General features: G+C 38.7%; 1 protein-coding gene across 3 annotated transcripts in view; it reads right to left on the reverse strand.

Moving 5' to 3' along the window:
* Window positions 1-13,024, reverse strand: part of LOC133631551 (netrin-G1-like) — a 266,186-nt gene extending 253,162 nt beyond the window's left edge. For all 3 annotated transcript variants that reach the window (XM_062023859.1, XM_062023858.1, XM_062023857.1), the window contains exon 1: window positions 12,647-13,024. The gene's annotated coding sequence lies outside the window, so the exon portion shown is untranslated. The remainder of the gene's footprint in view (window positions 1-12,646) is intronic.
* Between the last annotated feature and the right edge of the window lie 7,254 nt (window positions 13,025-20,278).

The following is a 20,278-nucleotide window of genomic DNA, read 5'->3' on the forward strand; positions in this document are numbered from 1 at the left end:
TTGTGAAAAGCCTACAGTGCACAGATACTTTTATTTCTTACATTTTTTATCTTTATTTATGTCCTCTTACTGACTTCTCACCCCCTCTTGCAAGTTTTCTTACCTTATCTTACCTACCTCCTACCATCTATTACCTACTTTGTACCATTTCTTACCTTATTATTATTTATAAAACCCAGTTGCCACGTTGTGTAAATGGTCAATAAAAACAGAATACATCGATTTGCAAATCCTTTTCAACCTTTATTCAATTGAATAGACTGCAAGGATAAGATACCTAACGTTTGAACTCCTAAACTTTGTTACTTTTGGAATTTGATGCCTGCAACATGTTTCAAAAAAGTTGAGGAATGCTCATCAAACAATTATTTGGAACATCCCAAAGGTGAGCAGGCTAATTGGGAACAGGTGGGTGCCATGATTGGGTATAAAAGCAGCTTCCATGAAATGCTCAGTCATTCACAAACAAGGATGGGGCGAGGGTCACCACTTTGTCAACAAATGCGTGAGCAAATTGTTCAACAGTTTAAGAACAACATTTCTCAACGAGCTATTGCAAGGAATTTAGGGATTTCACCATCTACGCTCCGTAATATCATCAAAAGGTTCAGAGAATCTGGAGAACTCACTGCCTGAAGCGATTATATTACGGACCTTCGATCCCTCAGGCGGTACTGCATCAAAAAGTGACATCAGTGTGTAAAGGATATCACCACATGGGCTCAGGAACACTTCAGAAAATCACTATCAGTAACTACAGTTTGTCGCTACATCTGTATATGCAAGTTAAAACTCTACTATGCAAAGCCAAAGCCATTTATCAACAACACCCAGAAACACCGCCAGCTTTGCTGGGCCCGAGCTCATCTAAGATGGACTGATGCAAAGTAGAAAAGTGTTCTGTGGTCTGACGAGTCCACCTTTCAAATTGTTTTTGGAAACTGTGGACGTTGTGCCCTCCGTAACAAAGAGAAAAAGAACCATCCAGATTGTTATAGGCGCAAAGTTCAAAAGCCAGCATCTGTGATGGTATGGGGGTGTATTAGTGCCCAAGACATGGGTAACATACACATCTGTGAAGGCACCATTAATGCTGAAAGGTACATACAGGTTTTGGAGCAACATATGTTGCCATCCAAGCAACGTTACCATGGACGCCCCTGCTTATTTCAGCAAGACAATGAAGCTGTTTATTGGCAAACAACTGTGTTTACTCTTTTTAAATCAAAATGACAAAAGAAAGTACCCAAATGACTCTCTGAAAAAATTGTGGTGTGGCTGTTTCAAGATGCACAATAAGGAGGCACTTGAAGAAAAATGGGCTGCATGGTCGAGTCGCCAGAAGAAAGCCATTTCTGCGCAAATGTCACAAAGTATCCCGCTTACATTACGCCAAACAGTACAGAGACAAGCCTCAAAACTTCTGGAACAAAGTAATTTGGAGTGATGAGACCAAAATTGAACTTGTTGGCCACTCGACCATGCAGCCCATTTTTCTTCAAGTGCCTCCTTATTGTGCATCTTGAAACAGCCACACCACAATTTTTCAGAGAGTCCTGTATTTCAGCTGAAGTTATTTGTGGATTTTTCTTTGCATCTCGAACAATTTTCCTGGCATTTGTAGCTGAAATCTTTGCTGGTCTACCTGAATCCCTCATTTTCTACTTCTTAATCAGCGTTTGAACACTGCTGATTGGCATTCTCCATTCCTTGGATATTGTTTTATACCCCTTTCCTGTTTTATGCAGTTCAATTACCTTTTCTCGCCGATCCTTTGACATTTATTTTTCCTTTCCCATGAGTCACAACCTAGAAACATCTGTGCAGCACTGGATGAAAGATGCAATGGTCTGTCAGAAGCCCAGAAACTCACTGACCTTTTATACATACACATTAATTACAAACAAACATGTCACAGGTGACGATTGGAACCTTGATTAGCCATTCAAACCTGTTTGTGTCAACTTTTGTGCATGTTATCAGCTCCTCCTCCTTTAATGAGAGATGACGCAAAGAAAAAGGCTCCGCTTCTGCTACCGGAGTTTTTGTTAAGTCTGAAGATTTTGACCACTGATTTGCAATGAATTGCGATCACAGCCACAGGAGAGTCACCCTGCATTTTCGATCTGATTTTGGTCAGTTGAGAGGCACGGATACGCTGAAATAAGGCGAGTTGGAAGAGCCGTTAGCCTAGCTGAGAGAGCCAGCACAGACCATTGTTTTGACTGCTCGAAGGAAAACAACATCTTTTGTTTGACTCCCTCGAATGGCCTTGATGCAACCAAAAGCTACGGCGAGTTTACAGCTGTTTTAAAGTGATTCAGACGTCGCAGAGTGATATGAGTTGACAGGCTGACACCTCAAATTGATCTCTGAACGGCGCAAGGTACGAAATTGTTGAAAAAACAAGTTAAAAGTGCTGCAAGTCGCTACAGAAGTAACTGCCGTTAAGACATAAGAGGCACTGACGTCAGCGACTGCCGCGATGCCAAAAGCTAAAGGAAAGACTGATACAGAACATGATGGGAATCAAGAAGGGATACTGCAAAAAATACTCCAGGAATTTAAAGAAGAAATGATAGAAAAATGGAAAGAAATGATGGATGGATGGAAAGATGATATAAAAGAAATTAAAGAAGAAATTAAAGAAATGAAAAAAGAGAACAACTCCAGAAATAATGAAGCCACTGAAATGAGCAAACAAATGAAGACCCTTCAAGAAGACCATGAATGATATCATCGTGACAGGGCACCGAATTAAACCAAGATCCTATGTGAAAGCTGTGAATAATAAAGGTGAACCAGATGAAATGGATATGGTCTCAGCAGAACAGCAAGTGGTCAAATTTCTGCAATCAAAGGAAATTGAAATTGACATTAGTACCATCGAAACATGCATCCCACTGAACGGAAGAAACAACAACGCCACTCCAGTCGTGCTTGTGAAACCCGTAAACAGAAAATCTAAAATGGCATTGCTGAGACAGGGAAATAAGCTGAAGGGAACAAATGTGTACATGAATGAGCATCTCACAAAACGTAATGCTGGAATCACCAAGAAAGCACGCGACTTGAGGAAGCAGGGAAAAATCCAGGGAACTTGGAGCGCCAACTGTAAAATCTACATCAAGCTGAATGGAGGTCCAGAAGCAAGAGTAATTGTTGTCCATGACATCAAGGACCTGGACAATTTTTTTAAGTTTACAAAGCTACCACAACAACGATGATAATGGACTCTTGACAGAAAACAAGCCCGTAAATTCAGCATCGACACTACTATGTTCCAAGGGACGACTAAACAAGAGGACCTACATTCAGGATTGCATCCACCTACACTTATAGAGATTATTGAAACAACATCAAAGATTGTTGAACAAGAAAATATGGAACTAAAAAAATTTCTGCAACAAAGATCACAAAAACCAGGATTTGTAAAATTATATAGATCCAGATACGACATTTTTCTCCCACATCAGTAATTACTGTTTTTATTATACAGATGATCAATATAATAGCAACATTAAATGTGATAACAAATTGTCAATTATTCATTTTAATAGCAGAAGCTTGTATGCAAATTACAACAACATTAAGAACTTTTTGGAACACATCAACGAACCCTTCAAGGTGATTGCTGTCACAGAAACATGGATTGATGATAAAAAAGGAATAGATTTTGATCTGGAAGGATATGAACTAAACTACATCAACAGAACCAACAAAAATGGAGGAGGAGTAGCTGTGTACGTGATGAAGAACCTGAACTACAAAGTGAACGGGAAGTGAACAAAAAGTTTCAGCAACTGTTATGTATAGAAAAGGGGTAGGATTAAATAAGCTCTGCTTCTTCCTACTCCTTTTCGAACATGTTGAAAAGAGAAACTGGAAATTGTGATGTATCATGTTGTATGCTTGCATGTTCGAAATAAACTCAAACTCAAACTCAAAGTCACTGGGGTATGCAAACTTTTGATCAGGGTCTTTTGGGTACTTTCTTTTGTCACTTTGATTTAAAAAGAGTAAACACAGTTGTTTGCCAATAAATAGCTTCACACAACCATTAAGCATGAGTGGAAGAAAGGTTTTTGTGTTATCATTCATATTCTCTGAAGAATGGCCAAGAAATCATAAATTCTCCCAGGGTATGTAAACTTATGAGCACGACTGTACATCCTTTCCACTTTCTCATGCACTCCACATTATTACTAGTGTGCGAGAAAATGGGAGTTGTCTTACATATTAAGTCGTCCCATTTAGGAAATAACATCTCTCCCATTGTCGTCCTGCTTTCAATCAACTTGTTTTCGATAAATAAGCTCCCCCACCAACGTCACACCATCAGGGGGAGCCAGCTAGGGACCCACATTGCTCCTTGATGTGACAAAACTGAAACAAGCCGACCGGACATAATCAACACTCCTTTTGTTCAACAATTACACATCTTTACACGGTGCACCTGCTCGGGATTGTCTCCCTCCCCCCGTTTTTGCACAATGGGCGAATTCTAAACTTTGGCGAGGCAGCCAGTTGGAGCCCTGCAAATGCTCGCCGCTGGCCGACGCACATGACAATAGTCTGTCCTGCCGCCATGACGATAGGGGGGATTGGGAGAGCTGAGGGGGGGGGGGGGGGGGGGGGGGGGGGCGTCTCGACTCTCGAACCAACATGCGACCCCAAACACCGTCATCGTCCAGCTTGATTCACAGCGGGATCAGCTGGCAAAGGCTTGCACGTCTGCGCTGGCACACGCTTGGCTCCTGATTGTTTTCTCCTTCTGTAGCACCGCCACCACATCCTCCATGTCTCCAAAAGGTTCCTCAGTCCTGTTACTAACATTAAAGCAACCTTGAGGTACAAAAAGGCATGAGCTCGCTTTCTATCTGCAACATGTGCACTTTCTTTGGTGACAACATGACCCCTGGCCCCTTCCTCCATTCTTTATTGTCACATTGCTTATTCCCACTTCTTCTAGATGCCCAACAAGCAACGTTCCCTCTAGAGGTGCGCGCATGTGCAATTGCGCACTGCTCAAGCGTCCTCTGCGCACGGCAAATCTATGCCACGCACAAAATCAAATAAAAAAATAAGCGCATAACAATTTTCGACACACGGACACGACAGAGAAAACCGTTTTCGTCATCATTGTTCAAATATTGTAACGTCTGTCGAGACGCTTTGAGGACATGAATTCCATCCATCACTTTACTGAGCAAAACTCTTTATTGTCGGCCATAAACACATCACCAAAACATTAGTAAAAAAAATTATATCTGGCAAAAGTGGTCATTTTCTGCAGTAAAAACCAGACCAAAAGCAACTTTGTTATATCAACAGCAGCCGCTCGCTCTTTCTCACTTGCGCCAACACGTATGGCACTTAGCCAGTGGTGCGTTTACAGCCACACAAAAAGTCGGACAACTCCAACACCACACATAAAGTGTCATTCCAGGTCGTTACACTATGATTTACCAATCAAATGTGTGCTTATTCTAGGGCTGCAACAACTAATCGATTAAAATCGATTATAAAAATAGTTGCCGATTAATTTAGTCATCGATTCGTTGGATCTATGCTATGCGCAGAGGCAAAACATTTTTTTAATTTATATATATATTTTTTTTTTACTTTTTTTATTTTTTATAAACCTTTATTCATAAACTGCAACATGTACAAACAGCTGAGAAACAATAATCAAAATACGCATGGTGCCAGTATGCTGGTTTTTTTTCAATAAAATACTGGAAAGGTGTCACGACTTGGTTCTTGGGTCTTGTTTCTCCGGAAGGCAACGGAAGGTTGGCGCGGGCCGGACGTGAATTTGCATACATGTTTAATTTTAACAATAAAAAAGGAATAAACAAAAAGCGCTCACAGCGGAGGTAAAAACTTGACTATGAAAACAAAAGACGCGCACAAAGGCGGAAATACAAAACTTGGGTATAAACACAAAACTTGCACAAAGGCAGAAACTATGAACAATAAAACAAAAACACAAACTGTGGCATTAATAAACAAAAACGTACTTGGCAAAGAACTGTGAACATGACATGAAGTAGAGGGATGAAAAAGTCCGAGGTCGCCAGGACGAACAACAGAAACAGACAGATTTAAATAGTGACATGATCAGTGAAAACAGGTGCGTGACTCAAAACGTGAAACAGGTGCGTGACAAGACAGGTGAAAACTAATGAGTTGCTATGGAAACAAACACACAAGGAAGTGCAACCAGGAACTAAAAAGAGTCCAAAAAACAAACACATGGCCAAAACAAAAACATGAACAGACATGACAAAAGGATAGAAATGTAGTTTGCGATCCGATTATTAATCGATTAATCGATGTAATAGTCGACAGATTAATCGATTATCAAATAAATCGTTAGTTGCAGCCCTACCTTATTCTAGTGTCATTTATTAGGAATCTTAATTTATAAATATTAATCATCAAATGCTGTTAGTGTATTAAATAAATATTAATAAAAATATATTTTTTACAAACAGGAAGTTGCAGGAATGTACACATGATCCCCTGCTTACATCTCACTGTGCAACATGTGAATGTTTTAATGGGAACTAAATGCAATGTCTGAAAGGGGTACAAATTATTTCGAAAGCAGGACCTCCACCCAGACAATCTATACAAGTACACAGTTCATGAAAAACAATATTTTTTGTTATTGTCATTGTAAGTGGGCCAAAACACTTATAATCCCATGGAAATGACCGCTATCATTTGATTATAATAATAAAACATCCATCCATTTTCTACCGCTTGTCCCTTTTGGGGTCATTAACTTGGTATTTAGTCAGGTTTGGAACAGGTGTGCTGCTGGTGTGGCCACAGTGTGCACATCTAAGTTAAAGTACCAATGATTGTCACACACTAGGTGTGGTGAAATTTGTCCTCTGCATTTGACCCATTCCCTTGTTCACCCCCTGGGAAGTGAGGGGAGCAGTGGGCAGCAGCGGTGCCGCGCCCGGGAATCATTTTTGGTGATGTAACCCCCAATTCCAACCCTTGATGCTGAGTTCCAAGCAGGGAGTTATTTATTTTTACTTCATGCTGTGTATCTTCACATGACGTCACAATCCTTGTGCAAGCTTTGCGGAAAATGCATCCCTATAACACAGGCCTGGGCAATTATTTTGACTGGGGGGCCAAATTTAGAGAATAAAAATGTGTCTGGGGGCCGGTATATGTATTTTTTAGGAAAACTAATACACAATCTCACAATAAAGTCTGATTGAATGCTATAAATGTTACGACAGACCGCCTTAAAAAACGGAATGGAATTTTAAATTGTTCTATGAACGATAAAACCCTGAATATTGAGAACATATGAACGTCACACCGCCTCTCAATTTTGTACTCCCTCGTCCCAAGAAGAATGCTTTGCGGAAATCTTTTATTTATAGATCTCTAACGCTCTGGAATAACCTGCCTCAAATTCTCACCGGCATTGAAAGTAAACAGGTTTTTAAAAAGAAAGTAATATTTTATCTGAGTTTTTAAATTAGTTTGCTCGTTGATGATTTGTTTGGTTTTATATTGTGTAGTTATATTTATATGGTAATTATTATTCTGTGACTGTAAAATGTTTGCTCGTTTTCTTATTGATGCTTTTATTTTTTTATTTTTTTCTGTATTGTGTAGTTATAATTATATGCTTTTACTTATAATTGTATTGGAATTGTGGACCCCAGGAAGACTAGTGGGTTGTTGAGGCAATCAGCTAATGGGGATCCTTAATAAAAAAAATCAAAAATCAAATCAATCGACATATTTCACAATCAAGCCACACCCACACTGCTTGGTGCCTCGTCTGACCTGCTGTGACGTAGATTACCATAGTAACTAGTAGGGTTGTATGGTATACGGGTATTAGTATAGTACCGCGATACTAATGAATCATATTCGGTACCATACCTAGGGATGATGCTCGAACCCGGTTTTCCCGGTTGTTCGATAAGAAAAGAACCGAGTCTTCGGACTCGAATCCCTTTTTGAGAACCGGTACCCGTTATCGAGACCACTATAGTAAAGAAAAAGAGTTGGTTCTTTATTCGAATCCCTGGGAACGACTCCCGTCCCGACAAGAAATGCCCCATGTGACATCACAAGAAATGACGTCACGTAGCTCAGTCATTTGTCACGGTGGGGTGCAGCGTGCTGCGGTTAGTTCTCCCGGGACGCAAAACTGACGGCTCCTTAGCACAGGAATACTAGAAGCTAAGGTAACTTTAGCACAGGAATCATGCGCTCGAAAACCAGAATGCCAACGTAACTGCAACAATGCAACAAATGCAAACAATGAAGCCACGACGAGTGACCGGCAAAGGCAGGCTTAAATAGAGTCTCTGATGAGCAACAGGTGCGCGTACAAGGCAGGTGAAAATCATAAGTAACCATGGTGACTAAAACAAACCCCCGAAGTGCACAAAACAACTAAGGAAGTCCAAAACTAACAGAACATAACTAAACAAAACATGATCCGACCACATCATAATACATCACAGTTTCATATCATTTCACTTACAGGAGTAGGAAGAAGTAAAGCTTATTTAATCCTACCCCTTTCCCACTTCATACAAATATATACATCATTTACTGACCTTTTTATAATAAAATATCTGTGAATTAGTACATACAACAGTTTTGTAATATGTAATTAATTAATTCAGTCATAATTAATATACTGAGATGAAGAATGTCTTATTTTCAATAAGGTTGAAAGTATTTCTCATAATTCTTCTTCTTTGTACTTTGTAAGCACTATTCATTTGAACCACCTCTTAAAGTGGATCATATCAGTACCATGTTTAACTTCTTTACTTCATCCATTCCATCATTTAATTCCACATCATTTTAGCTGTTTGCAATTTTACCAAATCATCGAACTTTAATATTTTTGACTCAATAAATAAAGTGTTTGTATGTTCTCTATATCCAACATTATGTATCAGTCTAATTATTTTTTTTGTAACACGGTTCAGTGTTTCCCATAAACTGCCAAGATACCTGTGGCGGTGGGGGCGTGGCTATGGGCGTGGTCACCATGACATCATCGATTAATTTGCATAATTTACTACGATGATATGATTTTCTCTAAAAAGGCTCAAAAATGTATACTTACTAATTAATAAGTTTTGTTTTAAACATCCATCCATCCATCAATCCATCCATTTTACAATATAATTACAACATTTTATGTACATATTTATATACAGATTTGAACAATAAGTTATTCATTGAAATATATTTATTAATTGTGGTTCTTACAAAAAATATATCTTATAAAATATAAAAGCTAAAATGTCTCTTAAAGCTTTGCCCCTTTAATTAGTGCATACTAAATAATTTAACTTTAGCCTACTACTACAACCATATTATTTACCAGCAACATAAAGTGAAACAGAGGCAGAGGTGTCCTGCCACAGTCAGTAACAAATAAACAGAAAACAGTAGTGGTCAAATACAAATAAGGCAACAAGAGAAGTATCCTACACTTCTCTTTTGTAAAGTAAATCTGAACAGCCGATATGGGCATCTACATCAACTATATGATTTGCCTGAGAAGCTGGACAGGACAAAAAAACAGAAAAAGGAAAAAAATATATATATTTTTTTTATTTTATTTTATTATTTTTTATTTTTTTTAAATTTGTGGCGGACGTAATTCTTTCGTGGCGGGCCGCCACAAATAAATGAATGTGTGGGAAACACTGCGGTTAACGAATGTAGCGCACATTTGTAGTTATTTCCCCACATTTCTGCACAATAACTCAGGTATGGTAATACTGGTGGTTGGGGGCGTGGTTATTTACAGCTAGAATTCACCAACTCGAGTATTTCATATATATATATATATATATATATATATATATATATATATATATATATATATATATATATATATATATATATATATATGTATGAAATACTTGACTTTCAGTGAATTCTCGCTATATATATATATATATATATATATATATATATATATATATATATATATATGTATATATATATATATATATATATATATATATATATATATATATTTATTTTATTTACATAAAAGAAATACTTGAATTTCAGTGTTCCAGTGGCTATCCATTAGATGGCAGTATTGTCCTGTTTAACTTCTCCGTTCATGATGAGTATATAATTTCGGCCACCGTGTTCAATGGAGAAGTCTGTTCTACATATTTACAGGCAACATACACCTTCCCCTTCGAACGTCTCCTTGTTGTGTGCGCAGTTGTGCACTCTACTCTCTAAAAGCCCTAGATGTTATGACGTCATTGGGCAGGCAAGCTGTTTATATTGTGGGAAAGCGGACGTGAGAACAGGCTGTCCCCACTCAGTCTCAGGTCCGCATTGAGCTGGAGGGGGCGTGGCCTCCAGCTCCGGCTGAATACCGGGAGTTTGTCGGGAGAAAATCTCTGCCGGGAGGTTGTCGGGAGAGGCGCTGATTACCGGGATTCTCCCGCTAAAAACGGGAGGGTTGGCAAGTATGATGTGAAGTGATTTGTTAAACCAAATATTGTGTTTTTTTCCATATACAACAACCTATCTGGACTCGATAAGAGAATCGATAAGGAATCGGTTCGATAAGAGTATTCGATAATAAGCTCGAACTTGATAATTTCTTATCAGACATCATCCCTAACCATACCGCCTCTGAAAAGTACCGGTCCGCCGCACCCTAAAGCCAATAATGCAATTTTTTCTGGTCCCCTTTATCATACTTGCCAACCCTCCCGTTTTTAGCGGGAGAATCCCGTTATTCAGCGCCTCTCCCGACAACCTCCCGGCAGAGATTTTCTCCCGACAAACTCCCGGTATTCAGCCGGAGCTGGAGGCCACACCCCCTCCAGCTCAATGCGGACCTGAGTGGGGACAGCCTGTTCTCACGTCCGCTTTCCCAGCAGCTCGCATGCCCAATGACGTCATGACATCTACGGCTTTTAGAGAGTAGAGTGCACAACAAGGAGAGAGAGTTATAATGATAATGGTAAATGGGTTATACTTGTATAGCGCTTTTCTACCTTCAAGGTACTCAAAGCGCTTTGACAGTATTTCCACATTTACCCATTCACACACACATTCACACACTGATGGCGGGAGCTGCCATGCAAGGCGCTAACCAGCAGCCATCAGAGGCAAAGGGTGAAGTGTCTTGCCCAAGGACACAACGGACGTGACTAGGAAGGTAGAAGGTGGGAATTGAACCCCAGTAACCAGCAACACTCCGATTGCTGGCACAGCCACTCTACCAACTTCGCCACGCCGTCCCTCTTGGTTCTTGGTTTCTTATGTGGGTTTATTGTTAGGCAGTTTCATTAACGTCCTCCCAGCGCCGGTAACAACACACAACAACAGCAGTCACGTTTAGTCTACCGTAAAGCAGTTCGTCTGCCGTAAACAGCAATGTTGTGACACTCTTAAACAGGACAATACTGCCACCTACTGGATAGCCTGCAGAACACTGAAATTCAAGTGTGTCTTTTATTTATATGTATAATAAAATAAAAAATAAAAAATAAATATATGTATATAGCTAGAATTCACTGAAATATATATATATATATATATATATATATATATATATATATATATATATATATATATATATATATATATATATATATATATATATACACTACCGTTCAAAAGTTTGGGGTCACATTGAAATGTCCTTATTTTTGAAGGAAAAGCACTGTACTTTTCAAAGAAGATAACTTTAAACTAGTCTTAACTTTAAAGAAATACACTCCATACATTGCTAATGTGGTAAATGACTATTCTAGCTGCAAATGTCTGGTTTTTGGTGCAATATCTACATAGGTGTATAGAGGCCCATTTCCAGCAACTATCACTCCAGTGTTCTAATGGTACAATGTGTTTGCTCATTGGCTCAGAAGGCTAATTGATGATTAGAAAACCCTTGTGCAATCATGTTCACACATCTGAAAACAGTTTAGCTCGTTACAGAAGCTACAAAACTGACCTTCCCTTGAGCAGATTGAGTTTCTGGAGCGTCACATTTGTGGGGTCAATTAAACGCTCAGAATGGCCAGAAAAAGAGAACTTTCATCTGAAGCTCGACAGTCTATTCTTGTTCTTAGAAATGAAGGCTATTCCACAAAATTGTTTGGGTGACCCCAAACTTTTGAACGGTAGTGTATATTATATATATATATATATATATATATGAAATACTTGATTTGGTGAATTCTAGCTGTAAATATACTCTCCTCTTAACCACGCCTCCCGCCCCAAACACCCCCCACCTCCTATATTGGAGGTCTCAAGGTTGGCAAGTATGCCTTTATTTAGAAAAGTACCGAAAAATATCAAAATAATATTGGTATCAGGACAACACTAGTCACTAAAATATCATGCAAAAGCGCAGATTCCAACCCATAGAAATACTTAGTATAGTTGAAGACTTACGGTCATTAGAAAACATCATAATGGCAGCTACACTTTCCATCTTAAAGATACAAAACAATTATTTGGGAATGCCCGGCGGGCCAGATTGAAAAGCTTAACGGGCCGCATGTGGCCCCCGGGCCTTAGTTTGCCCAGGTCTGCTATAACACCACCAGGCATGTCCTTAGGATGCAGAAGTGAAAATACTCACACTCAAACGAGGTCCGCCCGCATTCAACAAGTTATCCGCAAGTCCCAATTTTGGCGCCCACGTCTTGTCCAACTTTCAACCGGTAAACGAGCACTTGTTTTCTTATTTTTTTCTTTTTTTTTTGGCTTAGTTGTGGTGTGCGCCGAATTGGACTCCGAGGTGCAATCTTGTCGCCGGTGCCGGTGTGCGCGGAGCTGGCAGTGGCAGAGGCTGCTTAAGGCGCCAGCGCTACCGTATTTTTGCCAACCAAATGACTTGGAATTTAAATTGTTTTTTTGGTTTTTTTTTTATAGGGTGAGCTAAAGTTCCACGTCGAAGTCCACCGGTGCAACTACTCGGACTGAGAAGCGAGGGAAGAAATATTCCTCCCACCGAGCCACCGGGTCCAAAACTGAGGGAGCCACCTTGCAGTCCGCGGGGTCCTAAAGATAACGCTCAACACTCTAAAAAAATAAAATAAAATAAAAATTAAAAATACCTTAAACTTGCTTAACCTCAATTACTAACGACGCAATGCATTTTTTTAATATATATATTATTTTTTTAGTCAAAGTTAAAGTTAAAGTACCAATGATTGTCACACACACACTAAGTGTGGAGAAATTATTCTCTGCATTTGACCCATCACCCTTGATCACAACCCTGGGAGGCGAGGGGAGCAGTGAGCAGCAGCGGTGGCCGCGCCCGGGAATCATTTTTGGTGATTTAACCCCCAATTCCAACCATTGATATGTATATTTTCGTATATATGTTAGATTTTTATTTTTTTATTTTTTATTTTTTTTGGCTATATTAGTCTATTTATACCTGCATTGTCCTTTCCATCATTGTAACTGAGCTAATGTGTTGAACAATTTCCCTTGTGGATCATTAAAGTTTGTCTAAGTCTAAGTCTAAGTCTAAGTTGATGCTGAGTGCCAAGCAGGGAGGTAATGGGTCCCATTTTTATAGTCTTTGGTATGACTCGGCCGGGGTTTGAACTCACAACCTATCTCAGGGCGGACACTCTAACCACTAAGCCACTGAGTTGTTCACCTTCAAGTGCAATTTTGCAGTAAAACTTCCAAATTTAAATTATTTACTGAATTTGTGTGAGCCTATGGCTTTGCACTTTGTTTTATTTATATATATATATATATATATATATATATATATATATATATATATATATATATATATATATATATATATATATATATATATATATATATATATATATATATACACTACCGTTCAAAAGTTTGGGGTCACCCAAACAATTTTGTGGAATAGCCTTCATTTCTAAGAACAAGAATAGACTGTCGAGTTTCAGATGAAAGTTCTCTTTTTCTGGCCATTTTGAGCGTTTAATTGACCCCACAAATGTGATGCTCCAGAAACTCAATCTGCTCAAAGGAAGGTCAGTTTTGTAGCTTCTGTAACGAGCTAAACTGTTTTCCGATGTGTGAACATGATTGCACAAGGGTTTTCTAATCATCAATTAGCCTTCTGAGCCAACGAGCAAACACATTGTACCATTAGAACACTGGAGTGATAGTTGCTGGAAATGGGCCTCTATACACCTCGGTAGATATTGCACCAAAAACCAGACATTTGCAGCTAGAATAGTCATTTACCACATTAGCAATGTATAGAGTGTATTTCTTTAAAGTTAAGACTAGTTTAAAGTTATCTTCATTGAAAAATACAGTGCTTTTCCTTAAAAAATAAGGACATTTCAATGTGACCCCAAACTTTTGAACGGTAGTGTATATATTAGAGATGTCCGATAATATCAGCCTGCCGATATTATCGGCCGATAAATACTTTAAAATGTAATATCGGAAATTATCAGTATCGGGTTTTTTTTAATCGGTATCGTTTTTGTTTTTGTTTTTTTTATTTATCAAATCAACATAAAAAACACAAGATACACTTACAATTAGCGCAGTAAGCCAAAAAACCTCTCTCACCCATTTATACTCATTGACACTCATTCACACAAAAGGGTTGTTTCTTTCTGTTATTAATATTCTGGTTCCTACATTATATATCAATATATATCAATACAGTCTGCAAGGGATACAGTCCGTAAGCACACATGATTGTGCGTGCTGCTGGTCCACTAATAGTACTAACCTTTAACAGTTAATTTTACTCATTTTCATTCATTACTAGTTTCTATGTAACTGTTTTTCAATTGTTTTACTTTCTTTTTTATTCAAGAAAATGTTTTTAATTTATTTATCTTATTTTGTTTTATGAATTTTTTAAAAGGGACCTTATCTTTACCATACCTGGTTGTCCAAATTAGGCATAATAATGTATTAATTCCACGACTGTATATATCGGTATCGGTTGATATCGGTATCGGTTGATATCGGTATCGGTAATTAAGAGTTGGACAATATCGGAATATCGGATATCGGCAAAAGGCCATTATCAGATATCCCTAATATATATATATATATATATATATATATATATATATATATATATATATATATATATATATATATATATATATATATATATATATATATATATATATATATATATATATATGTATAGTATTCTATTTTAGTTACTTTATTGAGTTTACAACCCCCTGGTGCTGTTTTGTACTGTTTTTGTACTTATTTTGATTATTATTATTTCTCAATTGTTTGTAAATGTTGCAATTTATAAATAAAGGTTTATAAAATAAAAAACGTTTTTTTTTTAAATTACAAAAAATTGCAGTAAAACTCGTTTTTTGGTGCAGGGGGGCTTAATGCGCCATCAATTTATTCATGCAGGCACGGGTGACTGCATGGACGTGTCACAAAATTTACTCAATTACTAACGACGCAATGCATTTAAAAAAAAAATAAAATAAAAAATATATATATATATATATATTTTTTTTTGCGTCACAGTCATTCACCTTCGGGTGCAATTTTGCAGTAAAACTTCCAAATTGAAATTATTTACTGAACTTGTGTGAGCCTATGGCTTTGCACTTTATAGATTTTGCATTCTATTTTAGTTAATTTATTGAGTTTACAACCCCCCTGGTGCTGTTTTGTACGGTTTTTGTACTGTTTTTGTACTGTTTTTGACTGTTTTTGTACTTATTTTGATTATTATGATTTCTCAATTGTTTGTAAATGTTGCAATTTATAAATAAAGGTTTATAAATAAAAAAATAAAAAAATTGCAGTAAAACTCGTTTTGTGGGGGAGGGCGGCTTAGTGCCCCATCAATTTATTCATGCAGGCACGGGTGACTGCATGGACGTGTCACAAAAATTACTCAATTACTAACGACGCAATGCATTTTTTCATTTTTTTTATTTTTATTTTTTTGCGTCATAGTCTTTCACGTTCGGGTGCAATTTTGCAGTAAAACTTCCAAATTTAAATTATTTACTGAACTTGTGTGAGCCTATGGCTATGCACTTTGTTATATATAAATAGATTTTGCATTCTATTTTAGTTACTTTATTGAGTTTACAACCCCATGGCGCTGTTTTGTACTGTTTTTGTATACAAAAACAGTACAAAAACAGTCATAATCAAAATAATGTGTATATTATTTTGATTATAAATATATACAGTATATTTATATATACTTATATATACAAATAATATTTCATTATAAAATAATGTAAAGTACAAAAACAGTATACTATTTTTGTATTTATTTTGATTATTATTATTTCTCAATTGTTTGTAAATGTTGCAATTTATAAATAAAGGTTTATAAAATTAAGAAAATTAATTGTTAACCTATCAAAAACAAACAAATTAACTCTCAGAAAATACAATTAAAGAATGCCAAAGTAGGTTAAATATATGGCAACAAAGATAAGTTGTCATACTCGGACGTATTTACTTAACCAAAATGGAAAATGTATCCAGATTTATTTATCCTGCTTATTCACATTTTATACTGTGGAGGGGGGCGTGGCCTGCGGGCTTGCCGCGGAACGGGGTGTGCGAGGACCGGCCTCAAAGACAGCGACAGGTGAGTGGATGGCCCAGGTGGGCCTTGTTATCTAATCACCTACCGCCTTTATTAGCAGCAGCTGGAACGAGACACGTTGTTGGAGCTGGAGTGGGAGCCAAATTGTACAGGTTGCCCTCTACTGAGTTCTGCAGACCACCACACATTGCCAGGAGAGCCCGGATCAGGGATACCACACTCTTTTATTTCCATAAAATCGTGCACGTGTTTTGCTTTCCAGCAAATGTTTTCTCTGCATGTGTGTCTCGCTCTCTCTCCCTCTGGCTCCCACTCCAGCTCCAACAACGTGTCTCGTTCCGGCTGCTGCTAATAAAGGCGACAGGTGATTAGATAACAAAGCCCACCTGCGCCATCCACTCACCTGTCGCTGTCTTCGAAGCCCGGTCCTTGCACACGCCGTTCCGCGGCAGGCCCGCAGGCCACGCCCCCCTCCACACATACCCACTAGAATAATAAAAAACATAAATCAACTTAAGTATTGCATCTGTGTTAATTGATATTAAAATTAAAATAATTCATAGGTTAAAAGCTAATTTTGGACCTGCAAAAATCAAACATTTATCAAACATTGTTTTTAATCTTGGAAATTGTCACTTGAAATTGTCATAACGTTTATGGAATGTGCGCACCGAGAGGAGCTACAGTGTGTTATTGGATCAAAAGTGAGGATTGCATTGCATCAAAAGTGCTCTGTCAATGTGTTTATTATGTGCTGTGCTGCCTTCACACACACACACACACACACACACACACACACACACACACACACACACACACACACACATACACGTGCACACACACTCACAAAGCTAAATGATTCACACTGTATCAATTCCCGTGCAAATTCAAATGCAGCCAAAAGCCTATTAAAAGAAGTGACAATGACATTTGTATTCTTCTTGTTTGACAACAAATCATAGTTGAGGAAAGTGGTCGCCATCGTAGTAAGGAGCCTTCGCTCCCAGCGACGGCTGCTCTTGACATTTCCAACAACTCCTCCCTCCTCCACGGCATCTCAAACATGACACAGCTTGCAGACGCATGGATTATAATCAGCGTGTATACTAACATTGTGACAATACAACATAAACACTACGCCTCCAATCCTAACATTAAATCTTACATTAAACATTAAAGGCCTACTGAAAGCCACTACTACCGACCACGCAGTCTGATAGTTTATACATCAATGATGAAATCTTAACATTGCAACACATGCCAATACGGCCGGGTTAACTTATAAAGTGCCATTTTAAATTTCCCGGGGAACTTCCGGTTTAAAACGCCTTTGGAGGATGACGTATGCGCGTGACGTAGCCAGTTTAACAGAGGTATGGCTTCCCCATTGAAGCCAATACGAAATAGCTCTGTTTTCATCTCATTATTCCACAGTATTCTGGACATCTGTGTTGGTGAATCTGTTGCAATTTGTTCATTGCATTATGGAGAAAGAAGCTGAGCAAGCAAAGAAGAAAGTCGGTGCGAAGCGGAGTATTTTGCGAGGGAAGTCAGCAACACAACACAGTCGGTGTTTCATTGTTTACATTCCCGAAAGATGCAGTCAAGATCGAAGAACTCGGACAACAGAGACTCTTACCAGGAGGACTTTGACTTCGTTAACAGACGCAGACGCGATACTGTGAGTACGCTTCCAAACATTTGATCGCTTGCTATAACTAGCTCGAGCTAGTAGCTAGGAGCTAACATAACAAACACCTAGGTGTTTGTTATGCGGGATTAATTTGTGGCATATTAAATATAAGCCTGGTTGTGTTGTGGCTAATAGAGTATATATATGTCTTGTGTTTATTTACTGTTGTAGTCATTCCCAGCTGAATATCAGGTCCCACCCGCGCGCTTCCAAACATTTGATCACTTGCCCGTACGTGCGTGTCACGTACGTAACTTTGGTTAAATATATAAGCTTTATGAACCTTGGGTTAGGTGAACGGTCCTTTGGGCTGAGTGAGTGTGTGTGTTGTGCAGGTGTTTGAATTGTATTGGCGGGTTATATACACGGGATCCCGTCCATATTACCCGCTCGAGCTATTACTAGCTCGAGCTAGTAGCTAGGAGCTAGCACAACAAACACCTAGGTGTTTTTATGCGGGATTAATTTGTGGCATATTAAATATAAGCCTGGTTGTGTTGTGGCTAATAGAGTATATATATGTCTTGTGTTTATTTACTGTTGTAGTCATTCCCAGCTGAATATCAGGTCACCTCTCACAGCATCTTCCCTATCTGAATCGCTTCCACTCCCCACTCGTCCTTCACTTGCACTTTCCTCATCCACAAATCTTTCATCCTCGCTCAAATTTTGGGGAAATCGTCGCTTTCTCTGTCCGAATCTCTCTCACTTCTGGCGGCCATCATTGTAAACAATAGGGAACTTTGCGAATATGTTCAATTGACTACGTCACGCTACTTCCGGTAGGGGCAAGCCTTTTTTTTTTATCAGATACCAAAAGTTGCTATCTTTATCGTCGTTGCTCTATAATCAATCAATCAATCAATCAATCAATTCCTTTATTGTCATTGTCATAATAACACTTAAGTCATACATGTCAACGAGATTTTGTTTGAGCTTTGTCCAGCGGCATAGAAACTGCATTGAAGTGCAGGTTGACCATAGTTCACAGTTTAGCATTGTCAGGAAGATGGCGAATAGAGGGGGCGTGGGGGTGGGAACAGTCAGATGTCTGATGGGTGTTACGTTGATGTTGCAGCAATGCAGTGTCCAGAGAACAATTATTGAGGTGGTGAAGAGTGAGGTAATGAGATGGTCCGGGGCAGCAAAGGGGCAGGCTGTTCATTTAGCAGTCTCACAGCCTGGGGATACAGACTGTGAGATATTCTGGTGGTCCTGGCGCGAATCGATCTATACCTTCTTCCAGAGGGTAGCAGGTTGAAAAGGCCATGTGCTGGGTGGTATCTGTCCTTCAGGATGTTGTGTACTCGCTTTAGGCAGCGAGTTGTGTACATGGCACTCATCTCTGGGAGTATCGTCCTCGTAATTTTCCCTGCTGCTTTAACCACTCGCCGGAGGGCCTTTTGGTTCGCTTTAGTGCAGCTAGCAAACCACACTAAAAAGCCGTAAGTGAGGACACTGCTGATGGCACAGTTGTAAAAGTTAACCATTGATTTTTGCGGAATGTTTGCGCATTTTAGTTTCCTCAAAAAAAAAAGACGTTGTTGGGCCTTTCCGACTGTAGAAGCAGTGTTAATGTCCCAGCATAGATCTTCTGTTATGTTCACCCCTAAGAATTTGAAGTGCTTGACCCTTTCTACTAGATCAGGGGTCGGCAACCTTTACCACTCAAAGAGCCATTTTGGAAAGCTTCACAAATTAAAGAAAACAATGGGAGCCACAAAATTTTTTTGAAAATTTAAAATGAAAAACACCGCATACAAAACTTAAATTGCTTTGCGCTATGTTAACCAGGGGTCTCTGACACACGCTGGCACTGCTTTTAGCGCCCTCTACAGCCTGCCCAAACAGCGTACCTGCTTGGCCACATGTTGAATGCAGCTTTTGCTTGCTCACATAAGTGACAGCAAGGCATACTTGTTCAACAGCCACACAGCTTACACTGACGGTAGTCGTACAAAAACAACTTTAACACTGTTACGTTACAAATATGC

The sequence above is a fragment of the Entelurus aequoreus genome, linkage group LG16, assembly GCF_033978785.1.
Source record: "Entelurus aequoreus isolate RoL-2023_Sb linkage group LG16, RoL_Eaeq_v1.1, whole genome shotgun sequence".
Classification (NCBI taxonomy): Eukaryota; Metazoa; Chordata; class Actinopteri; order Syngnathiformes; family Syngnathidae; genus Entelurus; species Entelurus aequoreus.